This window comes from Calidris pugnax, unplaced genomic scaffold (genome assembly GCF_001431845.1).
Source record: "Calidris pugnax isolate Ruff unplaced genomic scaffold, ASM143184v1 scaffold39, whole genome shotgun sequence".
Lineage (NCBI taxonomy): Eukaryota > Metazoa > Chordata > Aves > Charadriiformes > Scolopacidae > Calidris > Calidris pugnax.
In genome coordinates, this window is record NW_015090828.1 from 7,835,591 (window position 1) to 7,855,606 (window position 20,016).

Below are 20,016 nucleotides of genomic sequence, written 5' to 3' on the forward strand. Positions count from 1 at the left end.
CCGCGAGGGCGTGAGCGGCCCCGAGGCGGAGCAGTGACAGGGCCCGGCCGCCGCTCCCGCGCAGGCGCCGGCTACGAGCGGGCGGGGCCGCGGCGCCAGCGGCTCACACAGCCCGCCTCAGCCTCGTGGTCAGCGGCGGTGACGCAGCGGCGGCGCGGCGTGACGTCACCCCGCGGCCCGGCAGGGGGAGGCGGTGACGTTAAAGGAGCGGCGGGAGAGGGGGGGGAGAGTGTCCCCGGGCGCGGCGCGGAGGGAGGGAGGTCGTTAGTGGGAGTCCCCGTCGCTGTGCCGCGGAGGGGCTGAGCGAGGAGCTGGAGAGGAACAAGAAATTGAGGGAAATGATGATGATGACGGCGATGATGATGATGATGATGATGATGATGCCGAGAAGGGGTCTCCGTCATGGTGCGGTGCGACTCCGCTGCCTGTTGGCTGCTCCTTATCCCTCATCTGCAGAGATGGGCGGGAGCCTCTGCTCGGTCTCTGAGGGCATGAAAAGAATGAGCTGAGCCAGCGGGAAGGAACCGGATCCACCGGGGAGAACAAATTGTTCTCCATCGTCCAATTACCCGTCATTAACTCCTCTTCCCCGCGGGTGATGGGGCGGCGGTGGGAGCACCGGCCCGGGAGTGGGATGGGGCCTTGCTGGGTCCCTCTGGCAGGAATTAATGGGGTTTTCTCAATTTGGCATTCCAGGCACAAGCTTTTCCTGGTGTCGGAGCGTACACTAGACACCCATCTGAGCCAGCAATGGGCCCTGGTGGCCAAGATGCGGTGCGACTCCGCTGCCTGTTGGCTGCTCCTTATCCCTCATCTGCAGAGATGGGCGGGAGCCTCTGCTCGGTCTCTGAGGGCATGAAAAGAATGAGCTGAGCCAGCGGGAAGGAACCGGATCCACCGGGGAGAACAAATTGTTCTCCATCGTCCAATTACCCGTCATTAACTCCTCTTCCCCGCGGGTGATGGGGCGGCGGTGGGAGCACCGGCCCGGGAGTGGGATGGGGCCTTGCTGGGTCCCTCTGGCAGGAATTAATGGGGTTTTCTCAATTTGGCATTCCAGGCACAAGCTTTTCCTGGTGTCGGAGCGTACACTAGACACCCATCTGAGCCAGCAATGGGCCCTGGTGGCCAAGAGGCCAGTGGGATCCTGGGCTGAGTAGGGAAGAGTGTGGCCAGCAGGTCGAGGGAGGTCATTCTCCCCCTCTGCTCTGCACTGGGGAGGCCACAACTGGAATCCTGTGTCCAGTTCTGGGCTCCCCAGTTCAAGAGGGACAGGGAACTGCTGGAGAGAGTCCAGCATGGGGCAACCAAGATGATGAAGGGATTGGAGCATCTCCCTGATGAGGAAAGGCTGAGAGAGCTGGGGCTCTTCAGCCTGGAGAAGAGAAGGCTGAGAGGAGACCTTATTAACACTTAGAAGTATCTGAAGGAGGATGGAGCCGGACTCTTCAGTGGTTCCCAGTGACAGGACGAGGGGCAACGGGCACAAGCTGGAACATGGGATCTCACTCAAATCTGAGGAAGAACTTCTTTCTGGTGAGGGTGGCAGAGCCCTGGAAGAGGCTGCCCAGGGAGGGTGTGGAGTCCCCTTCTCTGGAGATCTTCAAGCCCCGCCTGGATGCCATCCTGTGCTCTGGGCAAGCCTGCTTTGGCACCAACAACACCAACAAAAAATGGGGAGGGATGTCTTGGTCCAATCATTAAACATTCCTTTGTGTACCTAAGAAGGTGAGATTCTACAGGACTTCTCAGGATTTGTGGTTAATATCGGGTTAATATCCAAGCCAGAAATATTGAATTCATCTATAGGAAGAAAGAGACAGCTGCATGGCTGACAAAGGCTAAAGGATGTGCCATTTCTCAGGGCAGCAAATACGCAGGTTTCTTACTTAAAGAAGAGATACAAGTGATCTGCCTTCTCCGTTCCACACATAGGAATGGGAGGTTAGCAGCGGCTGTTACACACAGCGAATGGAGGAAAACCTTTCACTCGATATCTTCTAAACTTCCTTTTCCCTTTATCTGTGAGACCACCAGAGTAGAAACTGCGAATAACTGCACCGTGAAGTAGATTTTAAATCTTGTCATTCGTTGTGCAATGTGTCCTCTGACCAGCATGTGGGGATATGTCCATGTACTTGAAGAGAACATTATATGCCCGATACAATTTTTACATAGAAAAGTATTTTCGTATAAATGGCCTAATGAATTAAATAAGAAATACATAAAACACAAAAAATACATCATGTTGCACAAATCTCAACTTCCTTGTGTAATAGACGTAGCTATTTTTTTTAAAGAATTATTTTAGACCTAAAGACAGATTACTATCAGTTAAATAATCCAAATGTGTCTTCAAATAAAGCATAAGCCATATTTTTATTCCACTTATTACCTATCTTAGCAAATTGTTCTTTTCTGGGCCAGAGAAGCCATATCCTGCCTGTCTCAATGCCCTGAGGAAGCCCCTTCCTCTGTGGGGCTGAAGATACAGAGGCAGCAGGGGGAAGGGAGAGCCTGCCCTGATGCCACATCACTCCCGGCCACTCCCTGCAACCAATTCTGCATCCACTGGCATCAGATCTGCCAAAATGTGGTTCTGTAGTTGCAGTGGTCAAAAGTACCGTGGGTGAGCATGCTTGCACCTCAAAATTCCCAATATACATTCTCCTACTTGCAAAAAACTCCCCTAGTTTGCAATGATGCAAAATCCAGTGAAAACAAGAAATGTCAACCCAGCCGACTTCAGGGAAGGGATTTATTCCTTCTGAGTCCCTTGGCACAGAGGGCTTCCTATTACAATTGCAGGGTCTTCTTATTGATGGTCCTAACAAGCAGGAAACTATTTTCAGTTGCCCTGCCATTATTAAAATAGCAATGCTTGGCTACTGCCCGGGGATCGCTGTCAGCACACTTGTGTTTTTAAATTATACCCTTGTTAATCATCCATTCAAATAATACCAAAATGAAAAAAAAATCATATATACTGCTTACTAACACACACTTTATGCTTTCTCAGTGGGCGACATCGTTCAGTTAATATTCATGTTTTTGAAGGCTACTGTGTTAGGGAATAAAACTTCATGTATAGCTACTAACAGAGATGGACTCTCTGCCTCCCTTTGCTCCCAGCAATAGTCACTACATACTTTATAAACATTAATTCCTTGCTTCAGTCTCTTTTGTTTTATACTCCGATGTGTCACAGACTACAGAAAAGAGAAATGGGTGTCCAGAACAGCTGATAACATGAAATTAGAGATGTCAGCATTTCGCTGTGAGAAATTACTGACCTTTGTGTGAAGCCTTTGTATAGAATATTCTTGATTAAGACAAAGGAACGGCATTAGAATGCAAATAGCCTTACAAACAAGGTACAGTCAGACCCTTTTATGCCCTTTCAGTTTTACATTTTATCCTTGTATTCTTCCCAGTATCAATGTTTGGATGTTAGTGGATTAATGAAAGCAGACAGCCAGCCCATAACTCACACATAGACACAGAGTCCATGGTGTATGTGCTGTGCTGCATTTCAGCTGAGCATGTTTTAGTTTGCTCTCTGCCCACCCTGCTCACCAGAATGATTCTGGTTAGCTCGAATGCAAATGTGCTTACCAGTAAGAGCAATTATTTATTAAATGAAGGTGATAATATGAACAAAAATGAACAGGTTTTGACCGGTTTGTGAAGGTAAATCACTATAGAAATACTAAATTGACAATATTGCAAGTTCTGTGTCTAACTCTGGGCATCTAATTAAGGGAGCTGTTTAAGGATAAGCCGAGGAGTCATACCTTCAAATAAGATAAGCAAAACAAAAACCTGCAACACTCCATTTCCCTCATCCTCTCAGGCCACAAAATATAGCTGAAATAGCCAAAACAATGCTAAGCATAGGATGACAGATGGAAAGAAAATGGAAAAGCAGCGAAGAACAAGGATGACTGCTGGACAGGGAGACTACAATGAAGGAAACAAGCTGACCTTTGCATTAGGTACGAAGCTCTTGTGCTCACAAGCTCCCGTGTGTATCCAATATCCCCCAAAAGCCACACAAATCACAGCTGGCACTCAGAGTGACTACCCATGGCCCGGCAGAAGCCACACAAGTGCTCAGGCACCTTCAGGCTGGGGCTGAAGATGCTGAGCACTTTTGAGCATCCCACACAGTGGGCTGGGAGTGCAGCCCCTTCCTGCATGTGGCATGTCCTTTCCCTATCGCAGTGGTTTTGCACAATTACATGAATCAGCAGGACAGGTGCTAACTGAACACCAGGAAATTCCCTGTAACATTCCCACATGTAACCTTTTGGGGGTTTTTGGCTTAAGTGTTGGATGCTGAAACACCCGTTCCCATGTCATTAACCTGGGCTTTTGGTCAGGCCAAAACACTGACGTTTGATTTTTAAGGTGAAAACCTACAGGAATAGAAGACCAATAATTGAGCCAGTTCTGCCCCGCGGAGACCAAATTGAGAACACGCTGAACCTCAGCTTATAAAATAGCAGCTCCAAGTGGTGCCACATGCTGCTGATTCTGACATGACACTGTGTCTTTGCATGGCAGGATGATGAAGCACCCTAAAATTAGCCTTCTTACTATTTCGTAAAGAGCAGGCAGAAAGGTAGCAGCCTGCTCTGGGGAGAACAAAGAGGCACAGGAGAGGACCAGAAGTGGGGCTCACGCACAGGCTGGTCACAACACTTCATGGTGAGCACTCTTGGCTTCTTTGCAAATTTCCATGTTGGATTGTTTAGTGTCATTTCTTACCCCAAGCATAGGGCAACCAGACTGTGAAAGAAGGTAGGTGCTGGTGTAAACAGAGGTGGGGTGGAGAGAGCTGTTCTCTCAGGGGGCTTGGGAGACAGCAGAAGGGAAAACTAACTGTGAAAATGACACGGATGGTCTTTTTTCTTAGAGCTGTGGTGGGAGCTGGCATTTAATTCACAGAACTAAGTTTGTTATTAATGGAATAGAACTGGGAATGGAAGAAAAAATAGTGCTGGTATGGAAACCAGAAACACCATCATAAAGCTCCCTCTCTGTTGAGCTAGACTGTTTTTTCTGATACTCAGCTCACTCTCCAGCCCATTTCTTGGGGGACAAAGTCCTTGGCTTTACAAGCAGTAAGATTTGAGAAAAAAAAAACAACTTCCAGGCAGTAGAAAGATAGGCATAGGTGTGTTTAGGTGAAGAAACAGTGAAATAGTGAAAGAAAAGATCCTAGACCAGAAAACACTTGGAGATGAGAAAAATAGACTGTAAGGAAACATTTGAATATCAGAATGGATGTTAGGGCACATGACGACAGAGCATGCATCTCTGGGAAGCAGAGGACTCCGCCATCAGGTAGGTGTAACAGCCTGTGGCCCCGTGCCTAAACAATTGTCAGGGCATGCTGTTTTCTCTATTCCTATGGTAGGACCATGTGAGGAATAGCTGGGAAGAAAATAATAACTCTGAGATATGAACTGTGACCAATATGTTCAAACTACGTCCAGCTGTTTCTGCTATTAGCTGCTGCTCAAAAATACAGGACTATTTTGCAACAAAGATATTTCTATTTAGTAAAGACAATGGGATAGTGCTCTGCAGCTTTTGTGTTTTAATTCAGGATAAAACTCTCAATTTCACATGTATAACTCAAACCCAGAAGGGCATGGTAGTGTGAGATCTATTTTGGTGCAGTTAGCAACTGATAGATACTTGGTACAGCGTGGACTGAAATGTGGCGTCAAAGTGGCAATGAATCTGTGCCATTTGTATCAACTGTGGTACAGGACATCTCCGTGCAAAAAGCGGATTAGATAGTCACAGAAGACTCTTGGAGAGATGGAAAATAAGATTTCTCTTTCAGAGGTTGTTAAGGGACTCCACAAAAATGATATGTGAGCAGTCAGAGCTTGGAGTCCTTGGAGGACTGTAACTCTGAATTTCCTATGACGTAAGTCTCAGCCTTAGCATTAGGCTAAAAGATTTCCAAAATAATTTTATTTCATTTTGGAGACAGAAGGAAAGTAAGATATATGAGATGAGAAATCGAGTCCTTGTGTCTGTGTGAACAATGGGATCACTGCTGCTGCCTACACACAATTTGTACGTAGAGAAACCTATTGACTGCTTATGCTCCTGGAGATCTCCTGTGCCAATGCTTACTAAGCTCTGGCTTAATTGCCACAAACTTGCAATCTTTTGTTTCTGTTTTCTGACGCTGGAGTTGTGCAAAATACAGACAATCTTGTTGATTTTTTAGTATGAGTAATTTAGTGATTCTTATTTCTTTCCAGAAAATCTTGTGATGGTGTTTTTGGGATAGTGTTTCTAATTTATTTGGTCTACCAGCACAAAAAAAAAATGTTATAACTTAAAACTTCAGGCTTATAAAGCGGAGGCCAAAGTTACTCTATATCATTTGGTAGCAGAAACAGTAGAGCAGCCACCTGTGCCAAACCTCCCTTGCATTTAGCTGGCCTTTTTTTTCTTGGATAGGGAGAGAGGTAGTGGTGATTCATCACCCATGTCTGACTGATGAAGGCTTTCTTGTTAACGTCAGCAAGCCATTAGGACACCACTAAATATGATCACTGATCTCAATCAGAAATGATCATTTCAGGGGTACTGGATAGTCCCCTCTTAACACACATATATTTACTTTCATAAAAGAAGAATACAAGGCTATCTCTAGCTTCTGGTCAGGGTTCTAGAGCAACAAAATTACTCTTAAACATACCTAGACATAAATTTGAGAGTAGTCCGAGGGTTTGTGTCCCTGGAGATTCAAAAGAGATTGTTCCTGAGACTGTCTCGGGAAAAGACACAGTATTTCCACAGTATCCAACTGGACATAGCAGCTTCTGTTCACCCCATGACCCAGCAGAGACATCCAAACCCAGACAGATTATGAGCAGTAAAGTCAGCTTGAAACTCCAATTTCATCAGAAAACATTTCCACAACTTCTTTTAGCCAGTAGACTTGTAAAAAAATATTCTGCCCAATGTGATAACACTTGTGCAAATACAAACAATTTTATACAAACAATATTGTATGCTTATAAGCTCGTAGCAAACTCAGCCAGGCAAACTGGCTCTTTAACAGACAGTATGAATATTACAAATGAAACACCTTTAACTATTTGTTTGGGTTTTTTAATAAAATAAATGAAAATAATGCTTATTTGGTCTTATGGCCAAGTGGTTGCTTTGTAATAAACAGCATTAGGATTAAAAATTGCTTTTCTTGAGTAGCAAATGACGTGTGATCTTTATAATTTTTCCTGACCTCTTGTTCAAGTTTGAGCCTCTAAATAGCTCATCCCTATTATAAACCTGTTTGTGTTATCTTCTGAGTTTATAATAACCATAAACATTAAAATAGTCTGTTCATAACTATAATAATCCCTACTGGCTTCCCTGCAGAATTATAATAAACATGAATCTAGAAGCAGTTTGTTTATAATCATTACAAATAGTCACAATTTCCAATGAGTTATATCAGCAATGATCACTTAAGAATCTAGTATTTGACATTTTCAAGTCAAATTTATGAAAATTATTCTCTTTTGGCTAAGATGTAGTTTAGAATAGTGAATACCAATACATACAATTTTAAAGTCCTCAATTTAAAAGTTTCTACACCATTAGTTTTACAGCTAATTTTGACTGGATACAGAACACACTATTTGCCCAAATAACATTAATACACATACTGTTATATTCATTTTTCTGATGTTTTTTAACAAAACCACAGCAAGTTGAATGAAATACCATTTTACAACTAGAATGAAAATGTTTTTTCTTTAAACATAATTTAAATTTATGTATTTTGAAGTGATATTCAAAAGCTCAAAAATTACCAAAAAAACTTATGTGTATAGCTATATTTCAGGAACCTTGTAATTTTTTTATTATTTGAGAAATTAAAGATTCAAATACCATGTTTGCCTCAGTCATATTTTGTTTGGACATACAGTGATCAACATAAAAAGAATAAAATTAGAAACTAGTAATATATTCATTGTCACATATTTTGTGATGTAAACATTTGGCTACATCAAATCCTGTGCCTCAGGATCTAGACCAGAGACATCTTCACATCTCTGCAAAAGAACCAAAGGTCTTGTCTTGCTCCAGATAAATAGAGAGCAAGTATTTTGGGATTAGGAAGCAAACAGTATGTCAAGAGTTTCTTTTCTAAGTTTTTCAAAACCAGGAAAGGAAACAACACTGCCTGGAGCACTGCTATCCCTCCTTAATAGTTTCAATAATACACTCAAAGGGAGCCCATGGGAGCATGTAAAAAGCAGCTGTATCTGCAAGGTGGAAAATTTTAATAGAGGCCTCATTCTTGGGAATCAAATTATTCATCGGTTCTTGGATTTTAAATTTTATTAGCTTGACTAAAGCTGGGAAAACTCTGTAAGTTCTTCCCATGGAGTTCCTTCTCTTGGTCCTCCCTGGCCAACGAGTCAAAGCCATCACTTTCCCTGCTCCCCTTTCCTCTAGGTCAAACCCTCAGATGGGTAAATTGTTTCTCACTGGAAATCAATTAAACTAATGCCGATTTAAACTAGCTGAGTCTTGACGGGTGTATATCACAGCTCAAAACCCGACAACTGAGTATGTGAAGTATGAAAAAATACGTGTTTTTTACTTCTTTCATGCAGTGCAGTCAGCAAACTGAAATGCATTTCACATGAACTCCATCCATCACAGCATGGCACTAGCAGTTCTGGCTCCTTCCTGCTCCAGCCCCCACTATTCACTCAAACACCTTAAATCCTATTCAACAGCTCAATACACAACAAAACAAATCCTTTCTTTACAGGAAGAACAGGTTTCATACACCATACCCAAGTTTTATAAACATTATGGTTGAGACTTTCTAAAGTATGTCTCTTCAAAATACGTATTTCAATTTTTAAAAAATGTAAAGATTTAGATGACTGCCTCTAGCCACTCAAATGTCAAAATCTTGGCTGATACGAAGTTACATAAGCACCCCAAATGAGAATATACAACTAGATCTACACAGGTAATCCTTAGCTTTTCGAGAAATGTGCAAGAAAATTGAAAGTATAGCTTTTTAACTATTTAATGAAAACGTAGGCTTGGTCTTCATATCCTCTCTTTGAATTTCCAACCTAGTAAATATTCCTTTATAAAATAGATGTTTTCTTGATTTACTGTGTTGTCCTGATTTAACATTAAGCATATACTTTAAGAGCATTATGTCTAAAATTTAGTTCGAATATCAAGTTTCCACAGCCGCACACCATCAATTAAACATGCTGAAAAGGTTTCGTTGTACTTTAAAAGGCCTTTACTAATTAGATTAAATGAAAAATACTTACCATAATATTTGCATTTTCTTTCTAAGTGTCACAGTTTGGAGTCTTCCAATATTCTTCCTTTTCTAAAGCAAAAAGAAGTGAGACATTTAAAAAAGCATTTCCAAAGGCACCCTAGGCAGAAAGAAAATTCCTTTTTATAACTTGTGTTATAAACATGGCATTACTGTATGTCATTGATGCACTGCTTGGTCTAAACTTGGCTTGTAATATGCGTGGTTCGACAGATCAGAATATATTTTAAATCCTGTGATATATCTTTTGACTCCTTCCATTGAGTAAATTGATATTTTGACTGTTTGGAAATTAGATGGTTCTGGAGACTCACAACTATATAAGCAGAACCACTGGCTTACATGTGGCCTGGGAAAGAAGTAATAAACATTTTTGATTATTTATTTGAAATTAATGAATGGTCTTTCCTAGTAGAAAAGGTATAGCCTCCTCTTTTTCTACTTCTTTCTCTCTCTCTGTCTTATATACTTAGGAGAAAGTCAGCAATTTGCATGACTGGTCAGAATGGCCAGTACCTCCTGCTCTTGTTGCCCTGAGGTAATTTTCTGGGTCAGGATCCTTCAGGAAGTGAGCTTACATGAGCTGAGTATCACTTGCTCTTTAGCTGGACAGAGGGATTCTGATACTGCTGCTGTTTTATAAGCTGGTACTATCAAATTACTTCAATTCTCATTTCTGTCCTTTTTGCAAGTTTGCTTGTGTTTTGACAAAAAAGACCCTTATTTTAAAGTTAATTCTGTCAGTAAAGTTCTATCCTAAAAAAACCAGCTTTTTCTGAAGCTTCATCAGTATCTATAAATACAATTTTTGCACTGCATCTTCATGTAATTTTTTACAAATTATCTTATAATGCAAGTCGACTTAAAATTACAATGAAAAAAGCAACATTTAAAGTGGGAAGGTGACTCATTGGCCTGAGGGAAGGCGTTCCAGAGAGATGAGGCAGCATAAGGGAAAGAGTGCCAGAATCACCGGGAGGCGCTGGTAAACTAATCTCAAGTGTGCATAATAAGGTGACACACTAAAGTGCTGGCAAAACAGTAACTATTTATCAAATCAGTCACCTAATGAGAGTCAGAGTCTGGGAATGATATCCCAGTTGTGTTTTCATTATGAAATGGCACTTTTAATACAAAGGAGGAAAGTTTTAAAAGCCGTAGAACTTTGCAGAAGTTGTTTTTTTCCCTTGGCTGTACAATCAGAGAGCTGGGCAGAGCCAGTGCTTTCTGAACGCCACGCACAAGGGTCAAATAATAACCACCAGCACTTACTCTCCTACCTATAGCCAGACAACACGATTCCCCCAACCCCACAAGACATTACTGCGTTTTATTTGTTGGCATGAAGACACACATGCTTTTCTGCTGCCACCATGAGTCGAGATGATAGGCTTCATGTAAGTATGGATATAATCACTCTGCCCCACCTCTGGCCCTTCAGACTGACCAATTCTCCGTTCAGAGTTTGCTTCTGTCCTATTTTAGCAAACTGTCATCAAACTATGCTCTCCTGCTACCTAATCTATGCATGTCTTCAGCTGGCCCTCTAGTCACCTCACTGAACAATCATGTTGCTGTTTATCCCGGCCTACGTACCGTAGGTGATCCCATGGAGGCAAGTTGAGAGATGACCTGACTGCCATGGACGCTGCTGATGAACCACTGACACTCTCAGCAGAGTGTGCTTGGAAAGCAAGAGTTCTCTAGGAATTCTTTTTAAAATTTAGACTATCCATGAATGCCCTTTCCTTATTCCCTTCTAGCAACAATCATTTAAGACATTCTAATTAGGGTTGTAGCTCATGAAGTGTAATTTTGACAACCAAGTTATTGAATGTTTTTCCCTATTGAACATCTTACTAGGGCTGATTTTCTCTACAGTTCTAGTTGTCTATAACAAGTGCCAAAGCCTCTGATGCTCAAAACACCCCCCATTCATTCTGGGTTTGGTTACTCTAAAATCCTGGAGGTCCCAATGGATATTGCCATTAAACTGAGCTGCCTCAGGCTCTTGCCAGCTGCCTGGCCCATTGTGCTTAATTTGCTGTCGGCCTCAGGACCTCTAACAAAAAATGAAGAAATACACTGGAAAGCCACTATACGTTGCTGTCCTCCAAACTGTTTATCCCGGCCTACGTACCGTAGGTGATCCCATGGAGGCAAGTTGAGAGATGAGCTGACTGCCATGGACACTGCTGATGAACCACTGACACTCTCAGCAGATGTTGCTGTTTATCCCGGCCTACGTACCGTAGGTGATCCCATGGAGGCAAGTTGAGAGATGACCTGACTGCCATGGACGCTGCTGATGAACCACTGACACTCTCAGCAGAGTGTGCTTGGAAAGCAAGAGTTCTCTAGGAATTCTTTTTAAAATTTAGACTATCCATGAATGCCCTTTCCTTATTCCCTTCTAGCAACAATCATTTAAGACATTCTAATTAGGGTTGTAGCTCATGAAGTGTAATTTTGACAACCAAGTTATTGAATGTTTTTCCCTATTGAACATCTGACTAGAGCTGATTTTCTCTACAGTTCTAGTTGTCTATAACAAGTGCCAAAGCCTCTGATGCTCAAAACACCCCCCATTCATTCTGGGTTTGGTTACTCTAAAATCCTGGAGGTCCCAATGGATATTGCCATTAAACTGAGCTGCCTCAGGCTCTTGCCAGCTGCCTGGCCCATTGTGCTTAATTTGCTGTCGGCCTCAGGACCTCTAACAAAAAATGAAGAAATACACTGGAAAGCCACTATACTTATTTAGAAAAAGGATACTGAAAATACCTATATTTTATATTTTATATTTTATATAAATGGAATATATGTTCTTAGTTCAGACATAAGGCAAGAACCTCCAAGTATATTTTCCTCATTACCTTGCAACTCACATTAATCCCAATAGCCACACTTATTTCATTCTTTCACATTAAAAGCAGTTACAGATGGACTCTTGTTGAAGTCTCTGAGGTCTTTAAGGATTTTGGAATTTCTTTGTAAGTAGCCTGGATGAAATTCTGCTCTCTCTTCTAGATGTGCAGTGGCATTTAAGTGATAAGAATAAGGACTGCACTGTAAATCTCTGTTTGACGAATCTGTAATTGGAAATAGAGACTGTGTGGTTACAAAATACACCTCACTAGACTGCCTCTTAATCCACTTTTAAAAACACAATCCATATTGTCTTGTTGTGTTAATCTCAACCCCAAGTCAAAAGCATTCAAGTGTATGACCCTGTCTCTGGACAACAGTAAGCGGTTAACAAAGGCAGAGAGTGTAGATGTCAGGTCTGCTTAATATCGACCATAGAAATAGCTACCATGAGAAAAAAAGATTAAACTTTTATTATAATTCAAATAAAAAGAGAAAAGGTTCGAATCTGCAAAACATGAAATATATAATATGTCTTTCTCTTTAGTAATATTCCTGTATTTCCTTTTCCTTTAGATTTAGGTAGCAAGATACCTCCACTCTTTGTACCAGTCCCCCTGACAATTTGCTCAGTTGGTATTAATCATGGCTATAAACATCCTTTTTAGATGTTTTGGAGATGTATGTTCTTAAGAAAGGTAAAGAAGCCAAATGAAATGGATAGATCTGTAGCTGCTAGGGTCTAATCCTGTTTTATCTGAACAACAAATTAGACACGCCATGAAAAAGGGGAGAGCAAAACCCAGAAAAGAACAGCAAAAGTAGAGTCAGAGTGTTTGGCTTAGTGCCCTCTCTTACATATAATCTGAGGAAAACAAGTCCTTCCTTGTATCAGCCACAGCAGGATCTGGCAAACCGGTACTAGCATCAGGCTGAGTTGGTGCCAACTGGTGCTCTCTTACTTGGAGACCTGAAACTACACAGCAAAATTAGTCTTGTCTGCTAAGCCAGGTTCTTATTAAAAACAAGAGAAAGAAAGACATGAAAGACAAGAAATAAAGTGAGGAAATAAAAGAAGACAGGGAAGGAGAGGGCCACAGTAGGAATGCAAATTTCACATAACACAAAGTGTCCCAAATTAGGTGAAGGCAGTAGAACTGGCATTATCAGATCCCCTTTTACGGTCTGGTTTGGACTAGTCATGCCCCGCAATAAGGATCGTGAAATCCTATAGTGTCAGAATGGATCCTGTAGTCTCTGGTGATGCTGGGAGTAGTCACCCCGACTGTAAATCTCACACCTTTCAACCAAGCTGTTTTTCTGGCATCAATGTCAAATCAAGCTTCCTCCTACTTCACTTGCCCAAAGAAAGTCACAAATGGAACAGCACATCCCCTTGGTAATCAAGGGGATTCGCACAACCCCTTCAGCAATCAAACCCACTTTCTGGGATAAACCGGATTTCGTGTTTCTGTTGATAACCAGACATAGTCTCCACCAAGTCATTAGTTTTTATAGATAGGAATCCTCATCAGTATTATCTCAATTTTTTAATCTATTTGATTTTTTAATGATCTTTTAAAAAAAATCTTACATAACAGGCTGCATCAAACATTTGCTTCTTTGGGCAACTGTCAGTCTCTATATATTAATATTTGCTGTTTGCTCTACAAATCATTGAAGTCTGGTAGTGCTGACCGCAGAGAGAAGGCTGATGTGAGCCAAAGCCTGCACCCAGAAATGGTGGTGACTTCAAGGGGATTCTGCTCAGCCTCATGAGCACTTCCAGGTAGAGCTCATGCACTTTATATTTGAACCATAAAGTGAAACTATCCACTTGACAATGTGAATGCTAGCAAATTAAAGAACCCAGCTGCTTGTAAAGTGTTGTTTAGATATCCCAACTTAAAAAAAGAATTTCCCTTACAAAAGGAAGAATGTAGAAGAACCTAACAGAATATTAACTATACAGGGAACAGTAAAATGGCAGTGAACAGACACTTTTTGCTAACTCTTTTCTATTACAGGCATTGTAGCAAGTTGACCAAGTTCTTTGAAAGACTAATATTATAGAAGGTAGTCTTGTACAAAGGAGAATACTGCACAAGAAAGAAAAAAAGATTATAATTTAAAATAAGGATATGGTATCCTCCATGGGAATGCACCTTAAAAAATCTGACACTTCTACACTTGAATAAAAGTGTTTTTACAAAAAAAAAAAAAAAGGGATTTTACAAATCCCCCTTTACAATTGTCACCCATAACATCAATAATTTCATGTTCTGGGGATTATCTCTATGTTTTATAGAAATCTTTAGAACACTTTTCAGCTGTACAATTTCTACTGCAACAAAGCTGGTTTATTTTTACCTAACCAGTTTTACCGAGCTGGTGTATTTTTACCTATTGATTCATTTTTAAAAGCATTTAGATGGAACATTGGATGAAACTGGATGAGGACAGTACAAAAGATTATGGCTCTGTGTGGATAACTGAAAGACTGCTTTCATTACTGTGGTTAAAACTAACTTTTTGGAAAAGTTTGTCTGCTCTCCTACTGGTGTTAATGACAGAAAAATCACCGATTTCTTTGGAAACAGCATCAGGCCCCATAAATTACTAGTACATTTCATCTAAGTAATTAATGAGACTGAAAAATTCTGCAGTAACACTCAGGCAATCTTCACACAAGTGCTGCCCTGTTAAATGCTAAAGGCTGTTTAGGGCTGGGTGAAAAAGAAATAGGCATTGAAAGAATGTTTCAACATTATTATTTGTCTCTTTTAGAGGGAAGAGCTACCATTTCTTTCATCCTTCTGATATGTCTCCACTTCTAAAATTAGAATCTGAGTTAGAATCACACAATACCTGGCAGGCTCATGCTAAGAGATGCACTGCATAATGATATGAATAGAAAATATTCAACTCATATTATCTTACACAAGGTTTGCAAATCACTATCGAGCTAGCTTTACCAGAAACATCCAGAAAATTGCTATTAACTCTTTTCTTACCAAAAGAATAATGGTCTTAAGATAATTCATTAAAGTCTACAATCTGAAAGAGAAATAGGGCTTGCCACTACTGTTCAAATTACAGGGTCTTTAAATGTAGTACTTCGTGCAGCAACTAGTCACTGGTGCTTCAAGAAAAGACATCGTTGCTATTTCCAAAGCTGCACAGGTAGGGAGCAATTCACCACCTTTGCAATAGGCTAGTATAACAAAAGACAAAGTGGGTATTTTATCAATGTTCATATTCCACCAGCAAAATGGTTACAGGTCTGCTAAGCCTCTCTTCTGAAGTTACTCCTTCAACCCATTAGAGCAAACTTCTCTAATTTGCTACTTCATACTCCACATTAGAACAAAATGAGTTCAGCCTTGGGATGAGCAAGACCAACAGTTGGTGGGATGCAAACCCAAAGTGGGTAGTAACCCCGTGCTCCACAGGGCTCCGAAAAGATCTGCGAAATCACCACCTCACTAGAACTTGACTGCAGAGAACCTGAAGGAAGCTTTCAAAGAAATGGAACATTTAGTATTGTGGTTCCAGAATTTCCAATGGAAATTGTAAAAAATCACAACCTAAGACCCTATCAGAAATCTAGGACCAATTACAAAGACAATATTAATATTTTTGACAGTAATTTGGAACTGGATTACGATCACAGGCAAAAACCTGGTCTTGCAGAAAATCTTGCTTAGACACGGTCAGATTTTTTCCTCCTTTTCCAGTTTTTCCCACCTTTCCACTTTTTCTGTTTGTGAGATAGCTGTGTAAACACCATCTTCCTGCTCTGTATAACTGAAGGTCACATGTGGTAGTCACAAAACCACAATGATTATTGCTGTTCCCAGTCACCGCTCAGAAAACAATCCAATAAAACTGGTATGCAAAAAGTGAGGTTTGTGTCTTTTCTCAAAACGTTATCTTACATATGAGAATTTAAAACACAAGTGTAATTATTAGTATGATATCACTATTTCTTTTGAATATCTTTTCTTTTGTAAACTGGGCTTTCATAAATCCAGGTGAAACCTGTAATTATGTCTTATAGGCAGTAAATGTTGGATTTTCAAAAGCATGGACTTTTGTGTGTTTCTCTGAATCAAGAGCAAATTTGTATTGGTTGTACAGCAGCTTCATCAGTTTAACAGCAAGGATCACATACACTTTCATGAACCATTTGTGACAGCATGGTAAGAAGTTATTTCAACACATCTGGTACCAGCTTTTTCTACTATTAGTTGGAGCCCTTTGGATGTGAACCCCTTTGTCACCCTCAGAGAGACAGTGGGACATGAGTTTGTCGACAATCCAAACACTGCCTTGTCATTTCAAGCATTTGTGTATCAGTTCCTGGTCTCCACACAAAGCTCCTGGAGGATGTTAATTTGTACTTTTTCAACTGTAATTCTCAGAATATGCAAACCTTCTCCACAATAACATATAGTCTAGTTGTACTTAGGTGTCCTTTTAGAGCAAGGAAATTGCCCACTGTTGCATGAATGACAGTCTACTTGCTTTTTGCAACGTAGAAGCAGTGCTGGACCATCATCTTATTTTTTTGTTTGCTATTTTTTTGCTGAACAGAATATATTAACTCTCCCTGAATTTGCCTCAGCACTCTTGCCTGTCCCTTGCAGAGGCAGACATGGCAACAGCAATCTGTATTTGCCCATCAGCCAACACTGTTAGTACAGAATTCCCCATATCTTTAATCATACTGCAAACTCCTTTTATAGGTTTGAAAATTAAGCCAAGAGATCGATGAGCTGTAAACCACAAAATTCTTTCTCCTGCAGACACTGGTGCTTACTTTCTAACACCCCAGGATAAGCAACCTGAGCACTGTTATGTTCTTCTGAAATAATGACAGAACAAAGGCAAGAGGACATTAGAACAAGCTTTCATCACCAGAGACACTGCCATGTTGAGGAAGTATGGCAAGCTACTCTTGCAGGCAAAGATACCTGAACACATCCAGATCCTTTCAGGTGATAGATGCTTATCTGAAACATAGGACAGGTTGGGAGGACCAGCAGCAGCTCTAGGGGAGGGAACACTCTTTCCACGGTGGCAGGGGTTGCTGACAGTGACAGACCAGCTCCTGAAGGAAGCATAATTGTGGCACAGTCTGTGATTTGTGCTTCTTGGTCTCTTTGTGACTTCAACACCTTTTTCTGATTCTGCACATTTCTTGACTGGTGTGTCCGCAATCTGCAATTAAATCATCGATAAATGTACATTTTCCCAAAAAATTCAGATCAAGATATAACGGTTAAATGAGTTAGGAAGCATCACCTGAGCTAAAGTACCATTTTAGGTACTTGCCCTTAAAGAATAACAGCAGAAACTCTCACTACTTTGATCTCCCCATGGCAGAGAGACAGCCGCTTGTGGAAACTGGTGGGAGCTGATCTGAAAGGGGCTTGGTTGAGGCCAGTTGAGCTTGATCAAAATCAGAGCCATTTCACAAGACAGCTGTTAAAACATGTTGCCAGCAAGTTTTTCTTTGTGGAACTGATGCTTTCTTTTCTGTGAGTTGCACAGCTGATGTTCAGCTTGGTGAAGGTTTTTTTTTCTTCCTTGGACTGCCTGAGGCTGAGCCTGGCTCCATGTGTATGGCCATTGTCTTCTGGTCCTGCCTCTGTCCTCTCTCTGCTTCCAGCCTAAGTAAATGTCAGCAGCACTCAGGTTTATGCCTTTTGTTCTGAGGTGGTATTCCTGCTCAGAATACAATTATGAGGCTTGTCCAGCTGTTTTTCATCACTAGCTTCTGTGATAAGTATCTAACTAATCAGGATGCCCTGTAACATATGTCCCAAAGCTTACTGCCAACTTGCAGCTGTCAGCACTATTTCCAGCACTAACCTCTAAAGCCAAAATAAACTTTAGTACAGGCGTAATTGGGAGCTTGAGGTAGCTTGAATTGGAGAATTTCTTATTCCAAACTAATCAAGCAAATACATGCTAGGTACACGATCGTGACCTATAGGTACTATGGTCTTAATTGTAACTTTGAAATCACTGCAACTATGGCAAGTCTATGCCCCAGGGAAGTGCTCATCTGCCTCAGTTACTCTGGGACAGTAAGCTCAGCCCTGCCTCTTCTCTCAGCTGTTTCAAAAAAAAAAAAAAAGGATGATCGATCAATGTTATAAAGGATAATGACTTCTTCAGTTCTTGAGGTGCCTTTTCTTTTTTAAATTCTAAGGCTGTAAAACTCTCAAAGATGGCTTCTTCCAGCCCCAGCCATATTCAGGCTTACTGTCAGGCTGGACAGGTGGGTCAGATGACCCCCAAAAGACAGTACAGACTCATCACACAATGCCTGGCAGTCCACACGGATGTCTAATAATTGTTCTCTACCGAATAATGTATAAACTATCTCATTTCTCCATTAACGATTCAGCACATGCCATTAACAGGATTGTATTAATTTCATCCTAATATCTAGAAACTCAAGAATTTTCCATTTATGATAAATTTATGGTTTACCCTACATGGTTTACCATTACAGTCTGATAATCCTACTGTGGAGTAACAGCCAACCAGCCACGTACAACGTTCCATTTTAAGACTCACTCCTTCTGCTTGTAAAAGCACTTTGGGCTGGAGAGAGTTAGTGCTTGTGTAATTTATTCTAGGACACTATGCCTTACCCTAGAGAGGCAGATGTTCCCTTCTGCTGGCCAGCAAAGACAAAAGCACAGAAAGCTGGAGGTCATGATACTTTGAAGTGTTTTTTTAGCGCTCAGCAGTCAAAAGCCTCAATTCACTGTCTTCTAAAAGAGTAGACAGAGGAACAACAGTATTTTCATGGGCTTTATGTTGTTATTTACAAACTAATGAATCTCATATTCTCTGATGTTGCTCAATCAAGATGACAGTTCTGCAAGACCTGGCTCATCTACTGTGTACGCTCCAACTTTTTGTGGTTCCTGGAAGTTTTGTCCTTGTACCACTCGCTGGTACAACGGTCTGTCTCTGCCACAGTAAAGGCTCATAACCTTTATGGTTTCTCAATGCTGTACTTTCTAGATAACCCTTAGCTCATTTGTTGCACAGCTTATTCAATGATTTTGCAATTCTAGCACCTTATATAAAACTCTCTCTTAAAAGTGGAAAATTTTTGCAGATTTTTTTAATCAGATTGAATAGTCACTTAGATTGCTTAATTTTGCATATCATGCACAAACAGCAGTTCATAGCTCAGCAAGACTCCATGCACATGTTATAATAATTGCATCTCAGCAGAAGTCCGCACAGATTTACAGTTATTTAGACACATCAGAGTTTATTTTCAGGCTTCAGAGTCAGTAGCCTACAGATCTACAGCCACTGTAATGCCCAAGCCACAGTAGCATGTGGAGCTGTATCAACATGCAGTTCCTGTCAGCGCTTACAGCCCACATCTACTGTTACTGTAAAGAACACACTCAATCTCTGTTCCAGGTATAAAGTTACATTAGACATCACCCAACCCATAAAATGCCTAATCTGTCCCCAGAAGAAGGGCTGACTTCACTGGATCAACTTTCACATATCTCTGAAGAAACTACAAACTAATGCAAACTAATGGTCACAAGCTATTCCAAGAATATTTTACAAAAAGGGAGAGAAACAAAAGAAAACTCCCTCCAACGCATCAGGAAATTTTTCATAAAAGAATTGCCTTTACCTCTGAGTTTTCATATTGTTACGCCTCATAAAACATCTTTCTGAAGAACTACACCCCACAGGAGAACCTCTTTTCTAGCAAAGGCACTCACTTCATAATG

General features: G+C 41.0%; 1 protein-coding gene across 1 annotated transcript in view; it reads left to right on the top strand.

Moving 5' to 3' along the window:
* The first annotated feature begins 4,654 nt into the window (after positions 1-4,654).
* Positions 4,655-20,016, top strand: part of LOC106887011 (myopalladin-like) — a 30,181-nt gene continuing 14,819 nt past the window's right edge. Inside the window, exon 1 of the mRNA XM_014940349.1 lies at positions 4,655-4,710. The gene's annotated coding sequence lies outside the window, so the exon portion shown is untranslated. The remainder of the gene's footprint in view (positions 4,711-20,016) is intronic.